Below are 15,208 nucleotides of genomic sequence, written 5' to 3'. Positions count from 1 at the left end.
CTAGAGTCAGAGTAAATGGGGTGTTCTCAGACCCCATAGATCTACGCAATGGTACGAGACAGGGATGCCCGCTCTCCCCCGTGCTATTCATACTGTCCCTAGAACCATTGCTTAGATTAATTAACCTAGATCCATCCATACAGGGAATCAAAACGAGACAAAGAATATAAGGTATCGGCATATGCGGACGACCTGCTTTTTTATGTCGCCCAAACGCATATATCGATACCCAATTTCAACCAACACTTTAAAGATTACAGAGCATTGTCCAACTTCAAAACAAACAATTCAAAGTCGGAGGCAATAAATCTAACTCTCTCCCCCCAGATGGTGAAATTGACCAAAAATAACTGCCCAGATCGTTGGGAAAACAAATCTCTAAAGTATTTGGGAATTGGTCTGACAGCAAACACCAACAAATTATTTGACACCAACTTCACGCGTTTTCTACGAAAGATCTCAACAGATCTTAGAAAATGGGACAAGGGCAGATTTTCTTGGTTCGGAAGGGCAGCAATTGTAAAAATGACGATACTGCCCAGACTACTTTACCTGTTTCACACCCTTCCGATCCATGTACCCTCCTCATTTTTCCGTAACCTATCCTCTCTACAACGCAATTTCATTTGGGCTGGTAGACACCCAAGAATAAGCCTTTCATACTTACAGAAAAACAGGGAGAGCGGTGGCATGGGAATCCCGAATTTTTACAAATACTACGTGGCAACACATATGACAAGAATCATTGACCGCTATTGTCACTCTGATACCAAGGACTGGGTCAATATTGAGAAAAACTGGTCCTCTGCGACACAGAACACCTACTTTGGACGAATACTCGAACATTACCCCCGGAGATCAAACACCCCCTGATTTACACCACCCTTAAAATCTTCCAAAAATTAATGACCAAATTTGAACTCTCTTCCTCCCTGAGCCCAATTGTACCCTTATATAATAACCCTGATTTTCCAGGTATACAGAATAAATCTATGCTAGTAATGTCTGGAGACAAGTTGATACCCCTGACGGCTGCACACTGTTTCTCAAAAGGCAAAATCCTCAACTTCCAAAACTTACAGAAAATCTGCTCAACTTAACACCGCCTATCATACTGGAACTACGTACAAATACACGACTTCCTACAAAGCAACAAACTCAAGAGCCTATTTTTTAGAGCACCGACAGAATTTGAAAAGTGTTGCTCGCTCCGCACACCTATGAGGAAGGTGACTTCCCTAGCATACAAAAGGATCAATTACACCCCAATAGATTCGTCAGACCCATTTAAAAAAAAGTGGGAAGACAGTCTGGGTATAGCGATCTCAGCTGCACAATGGAGGAAGTCGTGTGTCTTTGCGTACAAATGTTCTCTCAGTACTAAATTACAGGAAAACGCCTTTAAAATTAGGACACAGTGGTACAATACACCAGACAAATTGAAAAAATGGTTCCCGAACAGCTCCGATAAATGCTGGAGATGTGGAGCAAATCAGGGTAATTTTACCCACATTTGGTGGACATGTCCTAAGATAGAGCGATTCTGGAGAGAAGTTGCTTCTTGGACGAGGCACATCTCCGGACGCGACCTAGATTTTGACATCCCAACCTTCCTTCTACATATCAATCCTTTGCCTTATTCTACATACAAACGCTCAGTAATCAGACACATGTTGAATGCTGCAAAATGCCTTATCCCACTAAATTGGAACTCCGTCAATCCACCACGAATCCGGGACTGGTTATCTAAAATAAACCAAATATACGAAATGGAAAGGACACTAGTAATGAAAACTGACAGGACTGAAAATTTCCATAAAATGTGGTCACCATGGACACTTTTTACAGTTTCCCCTGATTATCTTACGCTAACATCCTGAAAGAGTTCACACACGACCATTAACCTGAATAATGCTTACCGAGCATTCCTTGGGAGCAGGTCCCTCCAGGACTGTGCAGTCCCGACTCTCCTTCCCCTCCCTCCCTTACCCCTCCCATTGTCCTCCCCTCATCTCTTTTGTTTTCTGTCTCTTTCTCTTCGTTCTTATCCATTTTCCTCCAGGTCTCTGGCCGAGCCCCATTTTTCTCCTTTCTCGGCCAGGGATGGAGACACTTTTAATATATGCCACTTTAATACCTGCCCCTTCGTTTCTCTTAATACATAGTTACACTCTGAACCAAACCATACAGTTGAAATCTGGATTTCTTGAGTCTTTTCAATACCTCGAGTTTGTATTGCCTGATATCCACTAGTTTTGGAGCCTTTAATTGAGATACATACTTTACTTGCCTTGACTACATGTTAATTCCTTAAACAATGTATCGGTCAATTTCAATGTTACTTGGTATGTATATAAAAGTTTTATATATATGCTATTTCTATTTTTGTACAAATGTACAGTTAACTGGAACGTGTGTTAATTTTTCAATAAAGCACCTTTTTGTGAAAAAAAAAATAAATAAATATTTCCTGTATTGACTCTGCCTCCTTAAACTCCTTTCAGCATCTCTGAAGTTCAGAAAGCAGGATCTGTGAAATGTGTGACACAGCAGTGTCTACTCAGGAGTATAGATGGGCTCAGGTGTGTTCAGGATCCTAGTCCCATTCCACCTGCTCAATCCCGACAGGAAGCAGACACTGCACACTGCTAATCACAGGCAGTGAGACATTTACTGGTCCACAGCTTAACAGATCAGGTGGGATTGGGCAGGAAGGTTGGGACTAGGATCCCAAACACGCCTGAGCCCATCTTTACTCAGCAGCCATAATGAATACGTGCCACAGATTTCAAGGAAGAAAATGTGTGAGGAGGATCTTCCCAAAGTAAGAGGGATTGAACTGGAGAATGAAAAATCTGGTACAGCTCTGCAAAGAAACCAATCAGCTTCCATTTTTTTTTTTTTGTCAAAGCTTAATTGAACAAGCTGAAGTTAGAAGCTGATTGGCTAGATTCACATCTGCACCAGATTTTGCACTCTCCAGTTTTAGTAAATCAGCCCCAGTGTACACACTTCAAGATTGGTCAGATCAGTAGGCTCAAAATAATTGAACCACAATGTGGAAATGATTATGTGATTTTACATTTTGACCATAGATACACTTTAAATCTTAGATTAGGTGGCTGTACTGGGTATCTTTTTTCTATATTTACTTTCACCTGATGTGAATTACATATCTCCAGTCATCCGATTGCAATGCCCACTCACTGTACTGTGTCTGAAAAGAAGCAGAGTTGTTAACCTAGAACAGAGCTATGGAACACCTCTCTCTCCTCCATCTATAAAATTGAAAGAGGGGAGGGCATGTAGAACTCAGAAATCACTGACAGCAATGTTACTGATAATAGTGAAGCACAGGCAGGAAGCGCAGGAAGTTGACAATTTTTATGGCATAATCAGAAGGTATTACTTTGTACATCAAACAGATATAACTGCTTTTAATGGTATCTTTACTTGACACAATGAGACCAAGGAGGAGAAGTTAATTGTTAGGGTTTACTGTAAATACCCTTTCAGGCCCCTTTCACACAAGCTTTTCGATCAGGTACACCTGTCAGTTTTTTTAGGCGGACTTGATTGGATGCTCCATTCACCCCTATGGGTCAGCGAATGTCAGCAGTAACATGTCCACCCACTGCTATCCTATCCGATCCTGTCCATGTAACCCTATTTTCCATCCGTCTGGAGGATCGGATAGGATCAGATGAAAACGGACAGGCGCTCCGTTTCCATCTGATCTCCCCATATAGGAGAGCAGGGCTCTGACAGGTCCGTCTCTGCACGGTGAGCGGAGACGGACCTGTCATCTGCCCCGCTGAGCAAAACAGAGTCCACTGGGCAGAAAGTCCATGGGAAAGGACCCTAAGGCTTATTATGGTGAACAAAACCAAAGAAGAGGTAACTATTAGAGGAAATCTGTAATAATAAATTTTAAAAATCCACCATTTCTGAGAATATTAGATGCCTGGTTGTAGAAGTGGTCTAGTTATATACAATGCTTTGACCAAGCCATTGTTGTGTGGGCTGTTTTTAGCACAGCCTCAATCACTTCTTGGTTCCGTAAGGTGTAGATGATTGGATTCAGAAGAGGAGTCACTATGGATGGGACAACTGAGACTTTCTTATTAAAGTGAAGGGAATCATCGCTAGCTGGTCTGATAAACATGAACATTATTGTACCATAGAAAAGGATAACAACAAATAAATGAGGCAAAAGTGGAAAATGTTTTACGCCTTGCTGACGCAGAAGACAATTTGATTATCGTTCGGGTAATACATGCATAAGAAATTAAAGTCAAGAAGAGACATCCTAAAGTTACAAAAGTTATGGAATAGAAAGATACATTCTTAACGTTTGACGTATCAGAGCAGGACAAATGTATCATTGGGACATAATCACAGTAATAATGATCTATCTTATTCTCCTTACAGTACCAAAGTGTGGATAGTATTACACATGGAACGATTACCCCAGTGAATCCACATACCCATGATCCCAGGAGGAGTACAGTACAAACTTTGGGGCTCATGATCATCAAATAGCGCAATGGATTACATATAGCGACATAGCGATCATACCCCATTGAAGTCAGGAGAAACATTTCTGTTGCTCCAAGAGAAAAATGGAAATAAAACTGAGCCAGGCAACCAGCTGAGGAAATGTGTTGGTCTTCTGTTTTAAGAGACCACAAAAGTCTAGGGACTGTGACAGAGGGATACCAGAGCTCAAGGAACGACAGTCCACTGATGAAGAAGTACATTGGTTTATGTAGATGTGGGTCTGCTTTGATAATGACAATTATGAAGATGTTGGCCATGATAGTGGCAATGTAGACAATTAATAAAACAATAAAAAGGCAAAATCTTCTCTGCCCCTCAATAGAAAACCCTAAAAGAACAAAATCTGTTATAACTGACTGGTTAAATTGATGCTTTGTAACCATAGTAACCCTGGTGATCTGTAAATAAAGTTTAATTTGTAATATATATATATATATATATATATATATATATATATATATATATATATATATATATATATATATATTACTTCTGAGACTTTGTAAAAAGCAATTATAAATGACTACTGTTTCATTAAAGGAAACCAGTGGTCCTTGAAGGTCGGTAGTGTATAACAATATAGGTAAGCTTTCTGCTGTTCTTCCCTTATAGATTGCACCTTTGTAAACATATCTACAATGAAATGGTCTTTGGAAATACATAGACTGAGTCCCATTAATAGGATGTGCCAATGATAAATGGTTGCCTTTATTTCGATTTAAATAAGTAACAGCCATGCAATTCCTATATAGAAATACACTCTAGATATTTCACTCAGTTCCCAGTGTAATCCCTGCAGGGAATATTTTTAAATACAAGAACTATTGTGTTTTATGTATCTCCCGGAAGACAGCACTATAAATGTGTAAATATAAAACAGTGTGCAAATATACAAACTATGTTCCACAAAAATACTCCAGTGTCTATATATATTGTGCATATTATATTCACACTAAGTATTTTTGTGGAGCACAGTGTGTATATTAGCATATTGTTTTTATATATTTGCAGACTTTGGTATAATGTACACATTTATAATGCTATCTATTGAGGGATACACACTTTTGTGTGATAATAAAATAGTTGTTTTTATTTTATTTAATTTTTTATTTGTTTTTGCGCAGACTTATATATATATATATATATATATATATATATATATATATAAATAAAGAATTGTTAAAGGTATATTAACACCAAAAAATATAATGCAGTATACCAATCCTTAAATGTGGTGGTTACATTAGTTTTCTTTTTTTTTATCCTTTATTTTAACCTGGTTATCTGGCTAATACCACACTTCTTTACTTAGAGTGTCTCTACTCTGTATGGAGGAGTCGAGGACAGGAGCCACCTTTGGACAGCAGCATTGTCAATCCAGGGAGATGGTAGTGTTAGATGCTCTACCAGATTTAGATGGACTTAAAGAGAAAGTAAACCCTCCTCTGCAACTTGTACCTATAGGTAAGCCTATGATAAGACTGTAAATATCTCCTAAACATGTACCGTTTAGGAGATATTTACTTTGCATGCAGCCAGTGACATCACTGGCGCATGCCCTCTGAAGGAACGGCCGCTCGGGCCATTCCTTCAGAGCCCTGTGCCGTGAACGTTGGCTCCTGCGAGCATGCGCGGGAGTGACGTCATCGCGGCTCCAGCCAATCAGATGGCCGGATGCCGCAAACCCGGAAGAAGGATGACCGAACCTGTCACTCATGAGAGAGGTGAGCGGTCGGCACTGCGGGGCTTCGTTCTAAGGTAAGTATTTCATAATAAGCTAGTATGCGATGTATACTAGCTCATTATATGTTTGTCTTTCAGGTGTTTGTTTGGTTTTTTTTTTTTTAATTCTGAGGTTTACAACCTCTAACAAAATTAAGCTGGACTTCTTTTGGAAAAAAGGCTGACCATTATAAGCAGCCTGGTCTGTTAAAGAAAGTTGAAATACAACAGACTTACTGGCAAGATCATAAGGTGAAATTAAGGTGAAAAGGCTATAACAACTGCAGCCACCACATTTAAGAAATGGTAAGCTGCCATATATTACATTTTGGTTTTCGGGTTTAACCACTTCAACTCTGGAGGGTTTTACCCCCTTAACCACTTACCGCATATCGACGTAGGCCTACGTCGGTAAACTTTGCGGGCTTATACCGGGATGATGCCTCTAGCTAGAGACATCATCCCGGTACCGTGGTTTGAAGCCGACGGTCGGCTTTCCGTCGGTAACCACCGATGCAGCTCGGGAGCCGCTCGATCGTTACCCGGGGGCGGGAGGGGACGTCCCCCCCCCCCTCCCGCCGCCTTCCGTGGCTTTGCCCGGGGCTCCCGTCCCACTGGGAGCCCCGAGCACCCAGCCGGCACGTCCGCCGGCTGGATGGAGTCCCGATGAATGCCGGAAATGGCATCGATCGGGGCTTCGATGACGTAACCCGGAGGCGGCGTCCATGACGTCACTTCCGGGTTACTGTGCTGCAAAAGGCGGCAAATTTGAAAAACGGCTGTATGCAAAAATGCAGTTTTCGGCGTTTTGCATACAGGGAAGTGTAGTGGAGGGGTCTAGGGTCTTTTAGACCCTCGATCCCTCCATAAAGTGTACCTGTCACACATATTGCTGTCACAAGGGATGTTTACATTGCTTGTGACAGCAATAAAAGTGATCAGATTTTTTTTTTTTTTTAAAAACTGTAATAAAGTTGAAAAAAAAAAAAATGTAGCCGCCCCCGTCACCGTTAGCTCGCGCACAAAAAAAAACGTATACGCAAGTCGAACCGCGAATGAAATCGCTGTTCAAACCACACATGTGAGGTATCGCCGCGATTGCCAAAGCGTGCGCAATAATTAAAAAAAAAGAGCTACACTCTACCTCAAAACTGGTAACCGTTAAATAAATTGAAAGCGTCGCAGATTGAGATCTCTATTGACCGTAGTTTGTCGCCATCCCACGGGGGGCGCAATTTTAAACCGTAACATGTTGGGTATCTATTTACTCGGCGTGACATCCTCTTTCACAATATACAAAAAAAATGGGCTAACTTTACTGTTTATTATTTTTTAAATGCAGTGAAATGTAATTTTTCAATTTTTTTCCAAAAAAATGGCGTTTTAAAGACCGCTGCGCAAATACCGCGTGGCAAAAAATTTTGCAATGACCGACATTTTATTCTCCAGAGTCTTTGCTAAAATAATATGTATAATTTTTGGGGGTTCTAAGTAGTTTTCTAGGAAAAAATACTGGTTTTAACTTGTAAACAAAAATAGGGCTGGGGCTTAAGTGGTTAATGACCAGACCATTTTTTGCGATTTGGCACTGTTTTATTTTAACGAAAAATTGTGCGGTCGTGTGAGGCTGTACCCAAATATGATTGATGTCCTTTTTCCCCACAAATAGAGCTTTATTTTGGTGGTATTTGATCGCCTCTGCGGTTTTTAGATTTTGCGCTATAAACAAAAAAGTAGCGACAATTTTGAAAAAAACACCATATTTTTTACTTTCTGCTATAAAACATTCCCAATAAAAAGGTTTTAAAAATCAAATTTTTTATCAGTTTAGGCTAATTTGTATTCTGCTACATATTTTTGGTAAAAAAAAAATCCCAAAAAGAGTATTTTAATTGGTTTGTGCAAAAGTTATAGCGTTTACAAACTACGGGATGGCGTTTTTTAGCGGGACTGCGACATTGCGGTGGACAGACCGGGCTTCTAACTGACATTTTTGACACTTTTTGGGGACCATTGACATTAATTCAGTAATCAGTACTAAATAATATGCACTGTTACTGTATAAATGGCACTGGCAGGGAAGGGGTTAAAACTAGGGGTGATCAAAGGGGTTAATGTAAGCCTAAATGTGATTACTGACTGTGTGGGGGAATGGTTCTGTGACAGGTACAAAGAGATCGGGGTTTCAGCTTAGCTGAAACTCCTGATCTCTCCCTGCCTGTCTGACAGAAGACTCTCCTGCTTTGTTTACATAAGCAGACGGGTCTTCTTTCAGTTTCTCTGACGATCGCGGGAGGCTGGTGGCAATCGCTGCCGCTCCTCCCGCGGCCCGCCTCCCGCTGTGTTTGCACGCGTCGCCGAGACCTCGTGCACAAAATCACGTAAGTCTACGTGATTTTGCGCAGCCGAGCTGTCCTGCAGCAGTAAATCTGCGGTGGGCGGTCGGCAAGAGGTTAATAAAGCTTTAAGCTACCAACACTGAAACCAACTAATTTTCTTGTTCTACAGTAATGTTCTCTTTAATTATATATCGTACAAGTGCCACACATTTCAAAATCATTGATATAATTCAGCCTTATGTTTACTACCGTGTACTATTTACCACTAACACCACACAGTCAGTAATCTTTTACTCCTTCTAGACTGTAGGTTCTAATTATCAGTTGATGGAATATTAACAAAAGATTTAGGAGGTAAGTAAAAACAAAATATCCTCCCTAGACATGTGCAGAACAGAAAAATATGTTTAGTTTCAGATAGATTTATTATGTTACTAATTTTGTTTTGTTGATTTGTTTCGGAATTCATGGGGAAAGATATGATCTGAGGTATTCACAGCAACAAACCTCCATCCATAATTATATGCAAAAGGAAGGAAAAGTGGTAATGGGACTTTAGATGGGGTAGGTTGCTTGCTTAAATTACTAGATAGGGTGAAGTCTCAAAATGTTGATTTATTACATGATTCATAATGGACACAAACATATCATAAATAGGACATCACATAATCCAGATAAAAATACAGACATATAATATAGAGGACTGGCATAAAAACAGGGGTATCTTTCCATGCATTTGCACAATTCATATTATAATAATATACAATAATAAATAAATAGCAGAAAAAAACGTGTGTGTGTATATATTATTATATATATATATATATATATATATATGAAAAGAAAAAGGAAGTAACCCATATCTCGACAAATAGTCCTCATCCCGGTTAGGTAATTTTACAGAGAGAAATTATTCCACATCAGTGATCCCAGACTACACTGGTGATAGGAATGAAAAAGATTGGGACTATGATGGACTATTAGTCGAAAGTATGTAGGTAAGCCAGGGAAAAAACGAAAGAAGAGTAAAATTAACAATATTTATTGAATGTAATTAAAAGTCGACATTGAAACAATGAAAAAAATGAAAACAATGAAAATAATGAAAAGAAAAAACTAATGATGCAATACAATACAGCATATTATGTCAAAGTAGTAGTCGATCGAACGGGTGAGTGCCTTTGTTCAATGCATTTCGCCTTTCGCTTCATCAGGAACTCCAGCGTGATTGAATCACCCTTTTGTTGGATTAGGACTACATTAAGACCTTCAAAGTTTATACACAAAAAGAGAGAAACATATATATAAATACAGGTTCATATCTTGAAAACTGGAAAACAGTCTGCAATATTCATTTTAACCCTAGTATATCAAAATACAGGGTCATGAGAATAAACACATATAGCTTACCACACTTAAAAGTACATTATGCTTAGTACATGGAACAATTGGACCAAAGATTGCGCTTCCCAATGGCTTGTCTTAAGGCTCCGAACCACATGGATCCAGGTGGGGCCCAACAGGGGTCCTCCATGGAGGTGGTTTTCTGGTATGAATTGGACCAGTCTTGAATTGGTACCACCGTAACGGACAAAAGGTGGAGTCCGGGGTTCTGTGGACAAACATAGTGTGTCTTGTATAGCATGTCTAATGTCATACAAATTGTCTTAAGGAGTCTATTATTAGAATAGATAAGCCTAGCTGTCTAGAGAGATAGAAAAAGGGAATGATTACAAATGGTAGGTATTTTGTAAACCTACCAAAGCTGGGGTCGATTCTGGGAAGGAACATAAAAGTAAGGATACTCTATTAAAAAGTTCCAACCATAAACATATGTTTGAGCCCATGAATCCACAGGAGCAACAGCTGAAAGGTAGCGGCTCCAGCAGACTGCTCAGCTATTATACGCAGGGACAAGACAGCAACAGATCAAAGAACTACAGAATTTAGACATTGGCTAGCCCCATAGAGAAACCCCCAGGGGAAAGTTAAAGTAGTTGAGAGGAGAGCCTAATATGTTATCGGCCAGTATCTTACCTTACTACCTCAAAAGCCACGGGTCGGGAGAGCCGCCATGACTCATCCTCCCGCGCCCGTGGCTTAAGACTGGTCCCGCCGGAAGTGACGGATGTCCGCAAACGTCACTTCCGGTGCGGGCGCCATATTATCGGATGTCCGGCGCTAGAGGTCAAATGAACCCCGTGGCCGGACACCCGCGCCGGCTGAGTGAGCCGGAGAGGACAGGCATAAAGCTGTCCCCTGCTTGGCGCCCGAATTCATACCTACGAACAAGCCTATAAACAAGCAGAGAGCGAATCCTGATCCATTACAAGAATCGATACAGGGTTTAAATTACAACCTTTGATTTAAACAAATTAAATTAAACAGACAAATAAAGAATACATACAACAAACCAAATACAGTCCATAGTGGATTGTATGCAAGACTAGGAACTTAGCACGGTCAGGAAAATCCTGCAGGTGGTTCCTATAAAAGCGTCAATAAGGTATATCAAAAAATATGAATACATAAAGATTCGATGAAGGCAGGAAGTAGGAGAAAAAATGGGAGGGGCAGGGAAGGGAAAGAGGGTGGGAGAGGAAACAAGATAAGGGATTAGTAGATTCGTTCATCTGTCAAAGGGACTTGATCAAGACTTTCAGCCAATTATGACAGTAAGAGTGTCCCGTATTGTACAAGTTCTAGGGAAATACCCGTATGAAGGATGAGATTGGATAGAGGGTCTATACACAGCAAAACACACATATACAAATAGCGTCCCCATACCTGTCCTCCTCCAACATATAAGCAAGATTGGTAGGGAAACATCATCCCCGTTTGGAGGTTCAGTATAGCCTCTATATCAAATAAAGTGATCGAAAACATAAAATAAGAAAGAAAACCAATAATAAACAGTAATCACTATACTATCCTTCAGAAAAAAGGCTTAAAAAAGTACAGTGATATGATGAATTATTAAATTGACAAGTTATAGATTATGATATGTAGGAACAACATTAACAAGGGTTTATGTTGCCAGTTATTTTGTTTGATGATGAGAGTCGCTACCAAAACAAGCAGGGAGGAAAGAAGAGGGTGGAGAGGTTCAAAAAGCTATAAAAAAGGTTTGTATGAGACCGCAATATTAAGTCCTGGCCAATGGGTGGCCTGTAGATTGAAAATCCACCTCGCCTCTTTACGAAGGATTTTGTTATCCAGATCACCTCCCCGTGGGTTGGGGGGGATGACCTCGAGAACAGCGAACCTGACATAATCTGGGTCGAAGTCATGATGCACTCCGATGTGCTTGCAAATAGGTGTGTAGATAAGACCAACCTCAAGATAGTAGAGGTGGTCCTGTATACGTTTGGAAAGTTTACGTTTGGTCTTGCCTACGTAGAAAGCCCCACACTTGCAGAGGGCGATGTAAACCACCCCCTGTGTTTGGCAATCCGCGTAGGCTCGACATATGTGAGTCCCTCCCCTGGGGAGAGGAAAAGACGGACCCTCCAGGATCCATGGACAAAAGTCACAGGTGCCACATCTGAATGTACCTACGGCGGATGGTCCCCCCGCATGTTGCTCGGTGTAATGACTATGAACCAGGGAATCACGGATTGACCTAGACCGGCGAAATGTTAGCTGAGGGTATGAGGATACATATTTGGAAATGGTGTGGTCTTCCTTAAGGAAGTGCCAATTTTTTGCAAGGAGGTTACGTACCAGTTGATGGTCTGTATTGTATTTTGTCACAATTCTTGTGACCGCTTCCTTCTTGCCTTTTCTTTTGCCAAAGATCAATTTATCTCTCTCCAATCCACAGACTCTGCTATAGGCCCGTTTAAGGACCCTGTTACTGTAACCCCGGGCAAGAAGTCTTTGACGGAGGGAATCAGCCTCCCTTTTAAAGTCCCCCTCCCTGGTGCAGATTCTACGTATTCTCAAATATTGGGAATAGGGGATGCTTTGCACCAATGGACGCGGGTGGCTGCTGTCAAAATGGAGTATTGTGTTCCCCGCTGTGTCCTTCCGGTGAAGAGTGGTGTAAATCGATCCATCAGGATCTAACACCACCTCAGTATCCAGGAAGGCCAGTCTGTCCCTATGCCACTGCATAGTAAAGGTAAGATTGAAAGGATTGGCACCTATATGTAGCATGAAACTTTGCAACTCCTCCAGTGTCCCTGTCCACACCATGAGCACATCGTCAATATATCTCCTCCAGAGGAGTATATGGTTCAGGAGGGGGTCGCTAGAACAGGGTACGTTCCCATCCCCCCAGGTACAGGTTGGCATACGATGGGGCACAAGATGTCCCCATCGCTACCCCCTGTACCTGGAGGTATGTGTTGTCATTGAATGTAAAAATATTGGAGTTAAGGATATGTTTCAAAAGTTTCAGGAGAAAATCAGCTTTAGGCCAATATGAACGTCCCTGTTCCCGGAGGAAGCCAGCGACCACCTCCAACCCCTTGTCATGGGGGATACTGGAGTATAGTGCCTCTATGTCAATGGCAACTAATATGGAGTGGCCAGGGACAGACAGTCCCTCCAGGGTTTTCAAAAGTTCAATGGTATCTTTTAAATAGGACGGTAATCTCACGACGTGTGGTCTCAACTGATCGTCCAGATATTTACTGGCTGTTTCCGATACGCAGCCCATACCGGAGACTATTGGACGCCCGGGGGGAGTGACAAGGTCCTTGTGGACCTTCGGCAGAGCGTAAAAGGTCGGAGTGATAGGCCAACGTGTTGAGAGGTAGCCTAAAAGGTCTTGGTCAATGATTCCCTGGTCAAAAGCATCACGAAGCAAAGAGTTAAATTCGTTAATTTTGTCTTGTATGCAATCCGAAGATATGGGTGCATACCAATCTGAGTTAGACAATATTTTATTGCACATTGTGACGTATTGACCACGATCCATAACGACGACATTGCCTCCCTTGTCAGCGGGTTTGATGACAATGTCGTCGTTATGGATCAAGTGGTCAAGTGCGCACTTTTGAGACACACTGAGATTGTGTTTGGGTGCGGGGGTCATAGATAGAGACTCAATGTCTCTCACTGACTGACGCAGGAACGCCCATACAGCAGGACATGTTTGGAGTTTAGGAAAAGTTTTAGACTTTGCTTTGTATTTATGTGGACTGTCTTCTGGTAGTGGTTCCTCGTCAGATGAGGAGGATGACAGAGAGTCATTCTCCTCCCCTCTATAATTTTCATTCTCGTTTAAGAGTTGCATTAGGATTTTTAAGGTTTTAAAATCCTGTATTTTATAATCCTTGTAAGTATCATCACTACCAGGGGCCTTGTCCTTCTCCTTATCAAAAATGTATCTAACATTTCGCCGGTCTAGGTCAATCCGTGATTCCCTGGTTCATAGTCATTACACCGAGCAACATGCGGGGGGACCATCCGCCGTAGGTACATTCAGATGTGGCACCTGTGACTTTTGTCCATGGATCCTGGAGGGTCCGTCTTTTCCTCTCCCCAGGGGAGGGACTCACATATGTCGAGCCTACGCGGATTGCCAAACACAGGGGGTGGTTTACATCGCCTTCTGCAAGTGTGGGGCTTTCTACGTAGGCAAGACCAAACGTAAACTTTCCAAACGTATACAGGACCACCTCTACTATCTTGAGGTTGGTCTTATCTACACACCTATTTGCAAGCACATCGGAGTGCATCATGACTTCGACCCAGATTATGTCAGGTTCGCTGTTCTCGAGGTCATCCCCCCCAACCCACGGGGAGGTGATCTGGATAACAAAATCCTTCGTAAAGAGGCGAGGTGGATTTTCAATCTACAGGCCACCCATTGGCCAGGACTTAATATTGCGGTCTCATACAAACCTTTTTTATAGCTTTTTGAACCTCTCCACCCTCTTCTTTCCTCCCTGCTTGTTTTGGTAGCGACTCTCATCATCAAACAAAATAACTGGCAACATAAACCCTTGTTAATGTTGTTCCTACATATCATAATCTATAACTTGTCAATTTAATAATTCATCATATCACTGTACTTTTTTAAGCCTTTTTTCTGAAGGATAGTATAGTGATTACTGTTTATTATTGGTTTTCTTTCTTATTTTATGTTTTCGATCACTTTATTTGATATAGAGGCTATACTGAACCTCCAAACGGGGATGATGTTTCCCTACCAATCTTGCTTATATGTTGGAGGAGGACAGGTATGGGGACGCTATTTGTATATGTGTGTTTTGCTGTGTATAGACCCTCTATCCAATCTCATCCTTCATACGGGTATTTCCCTAGAACTTGTACAATACGGGACACTCTTACTGTCATAATTGGCTGAAAGTCTTGATCAAGTCCCTTTGACAGATGAACGAATCTACTAATCCCTTATCTTGTTTCCTCTCCCACCCTCTTTCCCTTCCCTGCCCCTCCCATTTTTTCTCCTACTTCCTGCCTTCATCGAATCTTTATGTATTCATATTTTTTGATATACCTTGACGCTTTTATAGGAACCACCTGCAGGATTTTCCTGACCGTGCTAAGTTCCTAGTCTTGCATACAATCCACTATGGACTGTATTTGGTTTGTTGTATGTATTCTTTATTTGT

The sequence above is a fragment of the Pelophylax lessonae genome, assembly GCF_965119305.1.
Source record: "Pelophylax lessonae genome assembly, chromosome: 7".
In the NCBI taxonomy this organism is placed as follows: domain Eukaryota; kingdom Metazoa; phylum Chordata; class Amphibia; order Anura; family Ranidae; genus Pelophylax; species Pelophylax lessonae.
The sequence above is the reverse complement of the archived record's forward strand: the minus strand, read 5'-3'. Positions refer to the sequence as shown.